Source organism: Gopherus flavomarginatus, chromosome 2, assembly GCF_025201925.1.
Source record: "Gopherus flavomarginatus isolate rGopFla2 chromosome 2, rGopFla2.mat.asm, whole genome shotgun sequence".
Classification (NCBI taxonomy): Eukaryota; Metazoa; Chordata; order Testudines; family Testudinidae; genus Gopherus; species Gopherus flavomarginatus.
Genome location: NC_066618.1, coordinates 178,103,052 through 178,116,201, shown reverse-complemented (window position 1 = coordinate 178,116,201; position 13,150 = coordinate 178,103,052).

Here is a 13,150-nt window from a genome sequence, read left to right as displayed (position 1 = left end):
TGTGCACCAGCAGGGTCTATATGGGCCAATTAATGTGGAACACATTAGTGCTCTTTGGAAATAACACCCCTATGGTCTGCATTACTGCTACATGTAGACAAGCCTTTAGATGATACAAGCCAGGGAGCGGGAACACCAGCTATACAAACAAACTGCACTGGAAAAGGGGCAAAGTCAATGCAAATAGAGTAACCATTTCCAGAATTTTTTCAGTGTTTATTGGATAAATACTGATTGATTGATTTATGGAATTTGGGGGTGTTTTATTGGTGTTTATTGGTTAAAATCTAAATCAGAGGTGCTGTTTATATCTTAAATTTCATTAATACCTCCCAGAACTGACACTATCTTAGTTAGAGCTGGCCAAAAAATTTCAAACTTCAAATTTTTTTTGACAAAAAGGAATAAGTATTTAATGAAAATATTTAGAAAAACTTTTCTATTGTTTAACCAGCTCTAAGTTTAGTCCCATATCTTCCTCCAAGAAGATATTTCAAACCGATTATCTAAGTGATTCTATTAAGTTCTCCTTGTCTTTTAATATAGATAGATGTTCTGTTTTTCCTACTATAATTTGGTTTCTGTTCTATTGGATAATGTAACATTATGGGGTATAGGTGACAGTAGTACTTGGGCCAGTATTCAGATCTAGGAGGCAAAAAAGGTGATCTGCAAGGATACACTTTTAGAGCAGCAGTTGAAAGATACATAATAAAGAAGACTCAACTGACTGACAGAGGAAAACATCCTGTTTTGATCACCAGATGTTGGGCTTGTCTGTGCAGAAAGTTGCACTGGTTTACCTATAGGTATGACTTAAAGTCAATTTAATTAGACCAGTGCCAAAGGTTGTTAAGATATTCTTAAATCAACATAAACCAGTCAATAGCATGCAACAGAAATGTAAAAGTGGGCTAGAAAAATGTAACCTGTAAATACAAATGTATATTGCTTGAGTCTTTACTTAGGGACTCAGATTCTACACTGCAAAGCAAAGCATTTGTTGCTGGCCATAAAAGGATTGGCCTAGTGTAGCTGAGAGATCCACTGATTGCACAGAGCTGATGCAGCAACTACTTTGCCACTGCTGCAATAATGGGTAGAAGAAAGAGGTAATTTCCCTTCTGTTCCCGGTTTCCAAATGGGACGTTTGGGGCCACTGACCACCAGTGCAATTTAGAGTAGCCTTAATTGTGCTCTACATTATGTTAGGGGACTAGCCTGGCATACAGTCAGGCCAAGATTATGGGGATCACAAAAGCCTTCTTTGTGCATGTACACAAGCTTCATTGTGTATCTCTGAGTTGTAGCTGAGGAGTTCGGCCACTCATACTGGAACAAATCAGGAATAACTCCATTGAGATCAATGAAATTACGTAGTATAAGTGAAAGGAGAAGTGGAACCAGGTTGTCAATCTCTATGAAATATTGAAAGTCTATTAGATATTAGATGATCTAATATAGCAAATTAGATAACCTGGCAGCAATCAGTCAGGTTGGGCAAAGCAGGAGCTGATGGGGGGGATTCCTCCACCACACTGACTGGGCTAGGATTGTTTCTCCCCTTGGAGCTTGTCATTCCATTGCACTTTGCAGGCACATTCTTTCAAAGTGAAGCTATGACTTTAGTGATTTTGCCTATCCATTTCTGATCTGTGTTTTTTCAAGACTCCTCCTTTTGTGAAATAGCAGCACATTATGTATTACTGTCATGCTGCTAAGGAATAGGAAATTAGTTATTTTAAACCTACGGCTTTGCAATCACACTGGAACCCCTTGATAACAAAGTTGATTTATTTCAAAAAAAAATCTTTTTGTAGGAGAAGAGAATACGTGACAAAATAATCTCTTCCTCCTGTCTCAGGAAAGGTAGCAGGGACTTCTTTCATCCCCTACAGTTGCAGGGAGTGGTGGCAGCTATTAGCCTTCCAGAAGCTTCCATATTTTCATTCATTTCCAGCCAAGAACAGCTGCAATGAGTTTGAAAAATTCCTCCTTGAACCTTGTCTACACTGGGGATATGACCTGGTTTCAGCCACTGGTGGCCAGGCAATGGTGTAACTGCCTCTCTGCAACCCTTAGCACAGACGGACACAGCCACTATTTGTGAAGTCGAGCTTACTCCTGCTTGAAACCAGGCTAAGCTCCGTCAGTGCAAACTGTGGCTCTCCTTGCCCACGCTAGGTTTTGCACCAGTGCAGCTACATCACTGGTTGCTCACTGATGGCAGAGACAGAGGCCAATGTAAACAAGGCTCATGGAACAAAGGCTACGTCTATACTATGGAGCCTAAACCCTCATAGCCCCTTAGTGTATGCAAAAGACATGGTTTTTCTGTTGGTGTAGAAGCACCACCTCCCCACATGATGTTAGCTATGTCAGCAGAAGCACTTTTCTCTCAGCATAGCTTTATCTACACTGGGGGTTTTGTCAGCAAAGCTGTGTCACCTGGGGTGTGTGGTTTTTTCATACCTCTGACATAGCTATGCCTATAAAAGTTTTTAATGTAGACCATGTCAGAGGCAACCTCCCTCCCTCCTTCCTTTTTTGCATCTGCTAAACAGCTGGTGGGGAAGTGATAATCCACTTGGGCCATGTCTTCATAAGGAAAAAAGGTGTCTTTTTAACATGTGTTTAAATCCTAGTGTAGAAAAGTAAGTTGTCAGCTAACACATATTGGGCTTGTGTACATGTGAATACTTTTACCAGTTACACAGGTCCATTTATACAAGTGTAACCCCCATGTAGACATTGGGAATGTCTACATGGGGAAAATCAGGAAAGTTAAACCAGATTAACTAAGGGAGTGAATTTAAAGTGCACTATCTAAATCACATTAAACCATGTTATTTGTGGTTGAGAGCACTCACACAGGTTTAATCCCCTTTAAATTTTATGAGTGTCCTCATGTAGATGTGCTCTCTTATTCTGGTATAAACACCTACATAGGCTAAACCCCTTCTGAAGTGCCATAAACTAAACCAGAAGGGCACTCTTCTACCAGAATGAGTGTTCACCTGGGCAGTTTTTCCTGTACTAGTAACTGAAAGCCTGTGAAGTTGCATGGCAGTAATTCATAAAGTTGTACGTAAAAAAAAAAAGAAGCGAAAAATGGCTAAGAACTTAAAATGGGATTGTAACAGACCTTGAATCCCAGTTAAGTCCAATCCTGGTGATATTCTCAACCAAAATATCTCTCATCTGTGTTTGTAGCTGTTTCCATCCCTTCACGGTGCCTCAACAGCTGGTCTAGGCTTCCAGGTGATGTTTGGGACTATTGTGCATGCTGCTGGTGGTAGTATGTGGGTGGATGTGATGATTTGTGTCTAGGGAGGTTGTGTTGATTTATACAAATGGTGAATGAGGGGTGTGTATTGCTGTGAGGAGCTCTGTATGTCTGGGGTCATTGTGTATGCTAGGTGTTATTTTGTGGGTGGCAGCTGAGTGCATGTCTGTGGCAGTTGGGCCAAGTAATCCTCCATCTGTGCAGTCTCCCTCATGTAACCAATGAAATTGTTGCATGTAAATTAGCTGTAGATTAAGGGTTGTGATTGATTGAGTGACCGATGATATCACAATGGTCTAGGACTCCTGGCATGGCATAGATACATGCCTTACTGTAGCTGAACACCACACAGGTGTAATTCATAAAGTCAAAACTGGCTGAGAACTTACAAATTGGGTAGTAACAGACTTTGAAACCCACTGATGACTCAACCTATTGATACTTAAATAAAACCAGCTCTCAAGCATGCTTGTAGTTGCTTCCATGGCTTCACATGGACTTTACTGACATTTTAGGCTTCTGAATTATGCACAGAGTGACATTCCAGCAATCTTATTATATAGATAATGGCATCAGTTTAAATTCACACCTTAGCTTTATACTTGCATGACTTGTGTGTGTAGATAAGGTCTTAGATGATAAATCTTAGGGGAAAGTTTAAGGTTTATCTTGGCCAGCCAACACATTTTAAAGTTCAGCTTGCTTTGTCTAGGATTGTAATATGTTAAAAACACATCTTTTTTTCCCCCTTAGTGAAGGTAAGGCCTTGGAGTACAACACTTAACATGTATCTGGTAGGTGTTAATTGCTGCAATTCAAAGTGATAAATACATAGCATAAGCCGATTGCTTATGGTGCAGCATCACACTGAGTGGAAATGCAGTGAAGCGCTTCTGGGACTTTGATTTTACTTCCTAGATCTGGATTTCACTAAATTAAAAAAGCTTGCATGTGAAGAAGGAGCACAGAGATTGATTTAATGATGAGCACTGTGCCTTAAGGAAGTCTTTGTATATAACACGTTGAGGTTTTCTGTGGCTGTTGCCAGGAAAGCAATTTTAAAATCATTTGATAGAACCATTCCCTGAAATCCTTTGCTTAAGTGCTTAAGGTAGTAACAGTTTTTCCTTTTGATTATTGTATGTAATTCTTTTCTTTCAAGTCCCTTGAGTAACTAAAAAACTAGATTTTTTTTTCTCCTACATTTTTGGAAATGTATTAAATTTTTCCACTACAGCACACAAACTTAAGCAGAGCCCATGTATTCCACAGCCCTGGAATCCTCCCTTTACTGCACAATTCTGCTCCTAAATCAATACTTTTCTTTTAAAAAAACAAAAACAAATTTACATTTCCAGCTGTCATAATTGTGAAGAAAACCTTCCAACTGTATCCAATGTAGTGGTGTCTGCAGAAAGCCGGGAAATACCCCTGTAGATGGGTCTGCTGCTCCCATTCTTTTCTGTGGGGGTGTATATTCTGTAGCCTAATAATGAAAATGTATTTTCCAGTGCTGTTGGTTAACTTCTGGTTTTAGCAGGAACATCCAAGCAAAGCTTTTATCCCCAAACTCCTTCCATCATTCTAAATTACCTCCCATATGTTCTTGGGTGTCTAAAGCTCACTGTCCTTTGCCTAGCTACCACAGGTTCTGGCTTCCCCCAACAACTTCTGCAGAGTATTTGAGTTGTGAATGACTGGACTGACAGTATGTTGAAAAATGAAAATTATAGAGCATATTAAAATTTAACTATACAAAAGAGATATTATACTCTTCTGTTCTTCATTTTCATATTAAATTAAATAAAAATCTTTGGTGAAATCTTGGCCCCAATGAAGTCAGGGAGAATTTTGCTGTTGACTTTAGTGGGGCCAGGATTTCAAGGACATGCTGAAGTGCTTTGAATCAGGGCCTTAAGTCCAGGTGATCTCTTGTTCTTAAGTCTTTGCTCAGTTCTATTTTAATGCTACTTAAATAGTTGACTATTGATACAGTTCTAAAATCCCATTCTCCTGATTTATTTTTTATTTTGCGGGGGAGGGGGGTGAGTGTCTTTTGGAATAACTGCTTCTTTATGCCTATTACTTTGGAACACTGTACAAAAATAGTGGGCTAAACAGTTGCTGCCCTGAGAAGAATAAAACAGTATACAGTATAGTCTAGTGGTTGGATCAGGAACTAAGGACTCATTTCTTGGGAATTTGAAGTAATTTCCCCACGAGTTATTAAACAAGCTGACATTTGAATATTATGAAAAATCTTAAGGAAGTAAGGAAAGAGAAGAAGGCCATTCAGCACCATATATTGTCCGCTAGCCCTTAGTATTATTATTATTATTATAAGCAGCATGTTTAAATGTCTCTTGCAGTCCTGTCTTTCATTATGATTCCTGATTTCTCATTATAACCTCAATAGTTTATGGAGCAACTGCAGATTTTTTTAAGATAAATGTTTACTCCTGTGCTACATACCTACCTATAATCCTCATGATCATTTTTCTTTTTTAATGTAAGTATTAAAGTGATTAAGTACAATCTTCCCTTCCCGCCACCCCCAGATTACTCAGATATTGCTATTGGTCATCCCCAAGTTTCTTTCATCAGTTTAGTGGCTTTCTAATGGAAATATTTGCAGACAGATGTGTTGTTCCAAAACTTGACTGCACATTGAGTCACATCTTCAATGCTGTAGAACAATTGTCTCTTGTTTGTATAATCGTTCTTGTCATAAACAATTTCAGCTAAGATATGCATTTGGGGATTTACGTAAAGGGAAGAAATATACTAAGATGGTATTACACATAAGTATCCATGCGTAACAGTGACGGAAATCGCATTCGGCTAAAAGCTTATGGTAATTGTGAGGTCTTGTGAACTAAATGAAAATACTTACCATATAATTATGTGTGGGTTGGCGGTTTTCGAGTCTCTGAACAAACTCCACTGATCTATCTGTCTGTCTAATAGCCCCAGAATCCTCATTATCATAGTCTCAGAGCACCTCATAATCCTTAATGTATTTATCCTCACAACATCCCTGTGAGTTAGGGAATTACTATTATCCCCATTTTACAGATGGATCAAGTCTCTCAAACTGTAAAATAGGACTTGCTGGATGGAAAGCTAGCTACTAAATTGAGATGGTCACTCCTTTTGCACAGGCTACTACTGTAGAAATCCTTGAGGGACCTGACTCAGGTGAAGATTGGTAAAGGAGATTCCTTCATCTTTAAGGGTATGGTTACACTGCAGAGGAGTGCCAGCCTCCCAGCCTGGGTAGAGAGACTCACGCTAGTGCGGCTCAAGCTGGTTCACTAAAATAGCTTTAAGGCCATTGCCGCTCCCGTGGAGGCTCAGGTGAGGCACCCAAGCTCAAGCCTAGGGGTTCATGTGGGCTTGAACTCATTCCCTTTTTGTCTTGTTAGAGCTGGACTTGATAGAGCTGGACTTGAACTATCAGTTCATTTCCCTAATACCACTGAAAGCCCATCAGACAGGAGAACCTTAAATCATTACGGGCCTGCTGAGTGAATGTGGTAGTTCCAGGAGGAAGGGCATAGAGGTGCTCCTTTGTAAGTAGTCCTTCCGCTACCTACCTTGCAGGTAGTCCACTGGTGGGGCATTCGCACCGTTATTGCCTGTACTGTACTTGTCCTGTGCATAAATAATTCCATTTCCAGAGTTAACCATTTATCTTCTTTCACTAGGTCACTATTGAAATGCAGATGGAAAGTATTTGTAAGACCCTGGTGCTGGGCCATGCACCAGTGATGGTAGCTGGGCTTCACACTGATCAAGTGAAGGAGAAAACATGGACAGAACCCAGGCACTTAGACTCTGAACTAGTCTCTTCCATGCTCTAAAAGATTCTAGAAATAGTAAACAGAATGAGATTTGCTCCCTCATGCTCAACAATCTGGGAAATGATGATGGATGAAGGCTGTGAGCGGTGGATGGGTGTGGGCCATTAGTTATGCAGCTAAAGAGAGAAAAGGCTGGTTACTAATTAATATAAACACATGTTTATGAAAGAAGTACATGGACTACAGTAGGGGCACAGAAGAACAGTTACTATAGCAGTACCTAATGAATTTGCCATGCCTTGACTTAAGCTGTCTGAAATGTTGACTTGGAAAACACACTTTATTTTCCGTAAAGCCAGACAATTTTTGTGAACTAAGCAACAAGGCAGAGAAATATATAGCTCAGTGAGTCAAGAGGGAATTGCAAAGCAGTTCTGTGGCTCTGATAGAAAATATGGGTTTATTACCTTTGGGAAGGCTGAGATTGGCAGAGCCAAATTCAGGATTTTATACTGATTGATACGTTTGAGAATTTATTGCAACTCCAGGTGAATGAGGAAAAGGGGAGACAATGAGAAATGAATTCACAGATTAGGCATCAAAATTATGATTCCTTAATTGTGTCAAAGGAAGATAGATGCCTTCTGAATTTTATATGCAATTGGATAACACCAGTCAGGTACCTCCAATTACAAGACCACAACTTGATACTACAGTAATAGTTTACAAATGCATTAGCTAGCTTTGTTAAGTCAAAAGGAGCAAGCAAACTTTCTGGATCACTATAACAATTTATTTTGTGTAGGTCTAGAAATTACTGTTTCCACATCTGTCCTCCCTATTGTTACCATAAAGCACAGTAGAAAACATGAAAAGGTTTTCGATTTGATCACAACTTTGTTCAGTGGCTCAAAATACTCTGAGCTAGCCCCACAGCAATGGGGCCAACTTCTGCTCTCTCTGTTGCACTCATGCAATAGGGTTGTGCCAGTGTAACAGAGAGTGCAGAATTTTGGCTTATGGTGAGAAACTACAACCGCCGTTTTTCATTAGGGCACACTAGACAAAGATGCCACTACTCCTTCCCTTTTCTTTCTGTGACATTATTGACATGAACTGTGATCGTATAGATCATTGTTGCAACCAGGATCTTATGGTTGCACCAGGTCTGTGCAGAGGAGGGCAAGTGGAGTGTCTATGGAAAGGTTGTAACTTACTGGTTATGATTATGCTGTCTGTATATGTGTATCATTTTTGTATTTGAAGTTATGAATATTGGCTATGTACTTGTATCTCAATGTGTTTGATGCTAAGTAGCCTCAGTGAAGCATTTGGTCAGCTTCTTGAGAAAGGACTATTCTCAGTAAGTGCCCAATCAAGAAACACTTATCTGACAGTGGACTTTGGGAGACACCAATCCACATCTGAGCTTTCCTGGGAACGTTCAAATTAACATGTAAACAATGGCAGCAGCCTGCAAAAAGCTGAATCATTCATAGACATGTGACTTGCCCAGGTGGCTACAAACTCCATCTTGTTGCTGTGATTTTGCACAGAACAAAAGGGTTCTGGCCCATAAGAGAGAGAATATAAAAGGCCCAGGAAGCCCCTCCATTTTGTCTTCAGCTGGCTTAGGAAGTGGCCTCTCACCCCAAAGAGATGCCTGAAAGAAACTGGAACAAAGGACAGTAACTATGGGAGTGTGAGTGATTGCTGGACCCAGACTAGGAAGGAGTCTAGTCTGTGAAAGAAGTTTATTGGAACATCTCTGAGGGTAAGATATACCTGCATTCAGTTTCTTACTGTACTAGGCTTAGCCTTGCATGTTTGTGTTTTAGTTTGCGTGGTAACTTACTTTGTTCTGTCTGTTATTACTAGGAACCACTTAAATCCTACTTTTTATACTTAATAAAATCACTTTTGCTTATTATTGAACCCAGAGTTAGTGGCTAATACCTGGGGGAGCAAACAGTTGTGCCTATCTCTCTATCTGTGTTATAAAGGGCGGATAATTTATGAGTTTATCCTGTATAAGCTTTATACAGAGTAAAACAGATTTATTTGGGGATTGGATCCCATTGGGAACTGGGTATCTTGGTGCTAGAGACGAGAGCACTTCAAGCCATTTTCAGTTACGTCTGCAGCTTTTGGTGGACGGGGTTCAGACCTGGGTCTGTATTTGCAGCAAGCTAGTGTGTCTGGCTCAAAAAGACACAGTACTGAAGTCCCAAGCTGGCAGGGAAAATGGGCTCAGAGGTAGTCTCAGCACATCAGGTGGCAGTCCCAAAGGGGTTTCTGTGACCCAACCCGTCACACTGTCTTCATGAGTTGCTGACTTTGAACATCACGAGGAAGGTACAGAGAAGCAAAATAATATTTTCTTTTACACAAATCAGCTGCCTTGTTTGTTTTCACTCACTGATAAACACCCAGTCCTTCCTGGGTGTTGTTTTGACCTGGACTTACAAATGTGATTTAAATCTACACCATAGGATGAATGATAACAAATGTGAACAACTGCTCAGTGGATTATATCTCAAGCATGTCAAGGATGTATTCCGTTTCAAAAGATGCATATCAGGCCTTAAGACATTAGTATTTGAGCACTTAAGTACTAATGATCTGATACTCTTTGAATGTAATGGTTTGTACTGGATGTGCAATGTAAGGGAAGCTGCCTATGTCACAAAAGAGGTCTTGGCATAGGTCAGCAAACCAAACAAGAAAGTGATGTTTTGCCTCCATGCTTTCTGCGCAACAAGAAGATAGCAAAGATAAGGTTTGGGTAAGTCGGATTCCCATGGCCTGTGAGGAAGCCAGGCCATTTCAGAGACGGTTCTCCTTGAAGGTCTGGGTCCTTGATGTAGCAGGTATAGTTGGTCTAGTGAAAACCCTGGTAGAAAAACTCCTGCAGGGTTCAGTTTGTAGAACTAAAATGACTGAACTCTGCAAGGATTTGTTTAGATTGATCAGTTGCTACCTTTTCTATGTTCAAATAAGCACTTGATAATGTAATCCAGATATTTAGTGGTAGACTATAAAGCAAGGTATAGCTTTGAAACCCACAATCAAATCTTCAATACCTTTTTGGTTTATCTGATGTTTATAAATATCTCTTCTGCAGTCTGGATTGCTGACTGGCCATTCTCCAGGTGTGAAAGGAAAGTTGAGAAATATTTGGTAGGGAACTAACAAACAATAAAAATAGCCAAAGCTGTAAAATCAAAGTGGACAATCTAATCTTTTCTATAGTGTCTATCACCAAAGTATGCAAACAATTACCTTTAAAGATTCTTCAAATAGTATTAACTCTCTCAGCACATTCTTGGGCCTTGCCTTCACCAGGAAAAAAGGTGTATATTTTGATAAGTGTTAGCTAGCACATGGTTAAATCCTAGTGGGGACAAGGCAGTAGTAGTTATAAACTACCACATGTTAGCTAACAGGCTGCCCACTTGTTAAATTTTAAAACAAGCACCTTTGTACTTTCTCCCATGCTGCCCCTCACACGCGGGAGGAGTTCCCTGTAAACATCCACAAATCTAACTCACGCTTTAAAACCCATCTTAAAACTCTCTTTTTTCCATGATGCCTACAAAAACCTTAACAACCGTTAGGCTGCTGATGTGCTGAGTCCACTGCCTGTCATGCTGACCAATGTTGTCTCATTATGTCTTTGTCCTCCCTGATCTGTCTGTCTGTATCCATCTGAGGTCTTTTCTCCTATACTTGGCCATGTCCACAGTAGAGGCGCTACAGTCACAGTGCTGTAGTTATGCTGCTGTAGTGCCATAATGTAGAATCTTCCTACGATGAGAGAAGGGGTTTTTCCATCACTGTAGGTAACCTACCTCCCTGAGTCACAGATGGAAGAATTCTTCCACTGAGCCAGCTGCACCTCTGTGGGGGTTAGATCAGTTTTACTGCGTGCTTTGGAGATAAATTTTCACATCTATGGGTGCTGAAGCTATGTCGACTTAACTTCAAGTATAGGCTAGGCCTCAGATTATAAATTCTTTGGAGCAGGGACTGCCTTTTTGTTCTGCTTGCATTGTGCCTAGCACAATGAGGTACTGGTCCATGACTAGGACTCCTAGATGCTATGGTAATACAAATAATTAATAATAATAATTAAAAATATATTTTTCTTCTAGCCTGGATGGAGCCTTAATAGAAATATAGAAGAGCTCTTCTGGCATGTCCTGGGGGCCTTCCCTAGCAATGACTTTCAAATGCATGGGACTTAGAATGTTCTAAAAATAGAGAATAATGAAATTTGTGTTCAGATTTCTTGGCAGTGCTTTAAAATAGTGGAAGTAGCATTTATAGGAATCTGGCATAGGACAGTCATTAGAGCTAGCTGATTTTTTTAAAACAACATAACATTTTGAAGACTTTTACTCTGCAGGTTTTGTAAACAGACAATTTTGTTTCTTTAAACCTTTATGAACTTTAATCAAATTTTTGATTTTGAACCTTTCCAATTTTCCTTTTTTCCTCCTTTTTCCCCTGCACTTCCCTCTCCCTCATTTTATCACAGAGAAAGGTGTGTGTATGGAGGAAGGAGTAGGGCGAGGGTTGAGGAAAAAATGGGGAAGAAAGATAGATACGAAGGGGAGAATGAACAATACACAATTTCCTACAACTGTGAAAATCTAAATAGATAAAAATAAGTTTAAAGCCCATAACTTTGCACAACTATGAAAGCTTTAATCGTTAAATAAAAAAATGCTCAAAGATAAACATCAGTATTATTTGTTGCAATATACAAAATTGATTTTTGCCAAGCCTACATATGACTGAGTTCCTGGAGTCTTGGTAGAGGAAAGCTAAATCTTATCTCCTCTGTAACCACACAACTTATTTCTTATCTAGTGAGGATAAAACATACAGACAGGAAAAAAAATGTTCTCAAACTTTTTATATTGGCTACTCCTTTCACACAGCAAGCCTCTGAGTAAAACCCCTGTTATAAATTTAAAACACATTTTTTATATTTGCCACTATTTTAAATGCTAAATTTACAACCCTATTATTTAAAATGAATTTACCTTTTCTCACTGCTTTCAAATTGACTAACACACATTATCAAATTATTGTTATAAGAAGAAAAGATTTTTTAAATAGCTCGTTTAATACGAGGGGAGGGGCATGAAGAAATGTTGTCAATATCTCTGTCCACACCAGACGTAGTGCCCCATTGGCACTCTTACTTCTGCGCTGCTGCTGAGGGCAGGCACTTGTTTCAGAGCTGGGCAGCCAGAGAGCAGTGGCTGCTGGCCAGACACCTATATCTGTAGGCAGTGCCACCCATGCAGCATTGGAGAATTGCAGAAGTAAGGGTGCCAATGCCATACTATACCACCCTTACTTCTGCTTAATGCTTGACCTCTCTTCTGGGAGATGTGGCTACAAGGGGTTGGGGGGCCTAAGGCAAAATTTGGGGTGGCTATTGCCCCCAAAAGCCTCTCCCAGTGCCACCCCTGCCTGTGTGTCTGACTATTAAATTATAAATTACTTTTTTCCCCAATCTCAGTGTTTTGGCTTGGCTGTGGTTTAATGCATCTCTTCAGCTGCTGAACAATCAAGCCCTCTAACGTTCTCTCAGTCACAGGGCCAACCTTGGGGCGAATGGCGCTCTGGGCTAACTTCTGTTCTGGCGCCCTTTCTTTACAGCCACAGACCCGTCATATGCAGGGCTGACAGCCTGTCACTCGCACATAATAACCTCACATCCCCCTGATGTGTCATGACCCCCATTTTGAGAACTCCTGGCTTAACCTACTGTCTGAGGTAATGAGCTACTTACATTGATTTAGACAACTGAGATTATTATAATAATTGTACAATAGGTACATTAGAATATTTTATCAAGAGCATCAGAATGCTAATAACCCAATCCCCAGAACGAAAAAATGTACCTTCATCTGGCATGAACATCTTTCTGCCTATTTCTATTTATGTAGGTTTTTATAAGGTATGGAGGTGGTATCTGAGAGCCTGTCTGCAATTCCTAGTGGTAGGCAACATTATACACTTACTTCATGCTCATTCAAGGATC